This window comes from Panthera tigris, chromosome D4 (genome assembly GCF_018350195.1).
Source record: "Panthera tigris isolate Pti1 chromosome D4, P.tigris_Pti1_mat1.1, whole genome shotgun sequence".
Lineage (NCBI taxonomy): Eukaryota > Metazoa > Chordata > Mammalia > Carnivora > Felidae > Panthera > Panthera tigris.
Genome location: NC_056672.1, coordinates 54695241 through 54698636, shown reverse-complemented (window position 1 = coordinate 54698636; position 3396 = coordinate 54695241). Strand labels below are relative to the sequence as shown.

Here is a 3396-nt window from a genome sequence, read left to right as displayed (position 1 = left end):
TGGTTGGAACAAACTAGATCATGATGGAATTGGCTTTCACCAGGCAGGCCAGGAGTCTAAAGAGGGCCTGTCCCACTTGGGCTCCATCATATCCCTTGTCACTAGTCAAAAGGTCTGGCTTTGGGGCACATGGTCTCTGTAGGACTTGGAGGCAGGCAGAAAGGGTCATGAGCCCAGTTGAGCAAATTGGGCTCCAGTTTCATCAAGGAAGGGGGGGAACACTTTCTAAAAGTAGATCTTAGGGATTAGACAAATAATTATTTATTAATTCAAATTATTTACTGAGTGCCTATTATACACCAGTCATTAGATCCAAATGCTACTGCATGATTGGACCCATGGGTCTATACTAGACTTATGGCTATAAAACCAGTTGAAAGCACAAGTAGTGGTGAGGAAGCAACCAGAAACCATCACCATTGGCATCATCTGAGAATTTCACAGTAATGTAAATTCCACTGAATCAGAGACTCTGGGGGTGAGTTCCAGCAATTTGTATTTTAACAGGCCCTATAGGTGATTCTGATGTATGTTAGAGTTTGGTAACCACTGGACTACCTTGATGATATTTGCTCAGGTCTTGAATGAGGCTGAGAATGCCAGTCTTATGGGGATGGGACTAGGGAAGGCAGGGATTCCAATTTCCCATGGGTTGCTGGTTCCATAACTTACTTCTTCTGTATCATAAAGCTTCTTAGAACTCTTATAAAAACTCCTCATCAATTTCTGGTATCTAGGACTAATTTAATTTCTGAGTTGAAGGCAGGACCTGGCAACCTTTTTTGAGCAAAACTTGGATACCTAGGAAATTAGCGTCTGGAGGCAAAATATGTCTGGCAGATATGTCTTTGCTCTGATCACCCAAATTCTCCCTGCTAAGGGAAGAGTAGTTTGTTAGAGGACTGTTCTTGGGTGAATGGCAAGGGCCATGAACATGAGGGTAATTCTGGAGATTATGTAACTTCCTTCTCTTTCCTTTGACTCTTTATTTTGATTTCTGGAAATTTGTCTTCTTTTTCATGATTAGTGCTTCTAGATTTAGAGATTAGGGCAAGATTTCACATTGCTAGTCCTGAGGACAGCCCACCAGAATGCTACAAACTCAGTTCCCTTCTCATATATCACAAAGAATGTGAATAAATAAATGACTTTATGGAATTCTACATTTATTAATTCAACAAGTACTTATTTAGTGCATACTCTGTACTAGGTCCTGTTCTGGATGTTGGGGATACATACTGTTAAAAAAAATATATTTATCTTGGTTTAGCCCAGTAATTCCCAAACTTATTTGAGTGTTAAAATGTTTTATTGTGTAACATATATTCACATATAAAGGAACTAACATAGCACGGGACACTCTTTGAGAATGATAGATGTATCTGTGCAGGAATAGATATATCTGTACAAGAGACATGAGTTCCAGGCAGCTGAAGTAAGGGAGAAATTAGGGACATTTTGAAACACAGAAAATGTTGACCACAGAGATATATATCCAGTTAATTTCACAATCATTGTTGGCTACTCCATGATGGAAAAAAGTTTTCCCTTATATCAACCTGTCTGTAATAATTGTAAGTATCACAGTGATGGTGATTTTAGCTGTTTATATCAAATATTTTCACTTAATATCTCTTAATATCACTTAAGAGCTCTAAATTATTTTATTTCATTATTTATTTATTTTTTTAAATGTTATTTATTTATTTATTTTTGAGAGAGACAGAGAGCAAGTGTGGGAGCAGAGAGAGAGGGCAGGGGAGGGAGACACAGAATCAGAAGCAGGCTCTGGGCTCTGAGCTGTCAGCACAGAGACCAATGTGGGGCCCCAACCCACAAACAGTGAGATCATGACCTGAGCAAGGTCGGATGCTTAATTGACTGAACCAGCCAGGTGCTTCACAAGCTCTAAATTATTTTAGACACGGTCGGAGCCTCCGCCACTCCCACAGCTGCCTGGAACAGACGGGACCTTGCCTCTCTGCCTCACCTTCCTCACCATGCCTTCAGAGAAGACCTTCAAGCAGCTCCACACCTTCCAACAAAGAATAGAAGATGTCTGACTTATCCGAGAGCCCCGCAGCCTATGAAAATCCCAGTGATAATAGAACAGTACAAGGGTGAGAGCTACTTCCTGTCCTGGACAAAACCAAGTTTCTTGTACCTGATCACGTCAACATGAGTGAGCTCATCAAGATCTTTAGGAGGCACAGCATTCTTCCTGTTAGTGAATGGACACAGTGTGGTGAGTGTGTCCACGCACATTTCTGAAGTATATGAAAGTGAGGAGGATTAAGATAGATTCCTGTATATGGTATATACTCAGGAGACATTTGGAATCAAAGTGTCTGTGTAAGACTAGAAAAGTACATCTGTTCTAGAATTTTTTTAAGCCCTTACTAAGGAAAAAAGGGATTTTACCAACTGAGATTGATCCATTCATCCAACCACAGATCGTCAAGACAGTAGTGTTCCTGCCTAGGAGTTGTAGGAAGTTGTTTTGTACTGCAGGCAGAAAAACAGAGCTCCAAATGAGCACATTCAGCTTTGGAAAACTATTATTTAACCGAAGCTGTTTTTTTTTTTCAAATTTAGAAGTTTGAAGATAAAATACTTTGCATTCTAAGTTGCCGATAAAAAAAAAAAAAAGAGCTCCAAATTATTTTAGTGCATCTAAGAGCAAAACAATTGTTGGAAAGGTGGACTGCTTAATTTGATTAGTTATTTGTCTCCAAGTGGAAAGGAACCTTGCCCCTGAAATGCAACCAAATCAAACAGTTGCTTGTTGAATCAATTCTTCTTAAAGTAGAATTCTGTTAAACCTGTGAACTCTAGTCAAGATGAGTCTAATCTTCCTTCCTTATGGTTGTGCTGCAGACAAGCAGGCTGGCCAGGCCTTCTTCCTCTGTATAATAAGAGGCCAATGGGATTATTTCTAAGCTTCCTTCCATCTCTGACAGTCTGGTACAGGGTCTCTTGGCCTAGCGAAGCCTAAATGTGATGGGGGGAGAGGCTCAAGGCATGGCTTGGCTCTTCTCTACCTGGCCCCCTCTCCAGTCATCTAATGATGTTGTGCATTTCTCCAAATAAATATGTGTTGTGCTTTCTCTTCTTTCTTTGCCTTCATAAACAGTGTTTTCTTGGCTTGGAACACTTTCTTCCCTCTTTAGTCAGCTACTTCCTACGCATTCTTCAGGTCTCATATCAGACATTTTCTCCCATGACACTGTGATATTGTGATTCATATTAAGGAATGTGTATTTGGTCTTTGTCCAGTTTCTGGCATAAAGCTCCTAAAACTGTAGAAATTTCCTAGGTGGTGACCACCATGAAAGTGTCTTTTGTTATGTCAGTGAGGTGACTTTTGGAAAACCCCTGGGTCACCAGATGGGGGCT

The 3396-nt window shown here is 40.3% G+C and overlaps 1 pseudogene; it reads left to right on the top strand.

Annotated features, from left to right (window-relative positions):
* Positions 1-2000: 2000 nt before the first annotated feature.
* On the top strand, positions 2001-2396 carry LOC107179095 (annotated as a pseudogene).
* The last annotated feature ends 1000 nt before the right edge of the window (positions 2397-3396 follow it).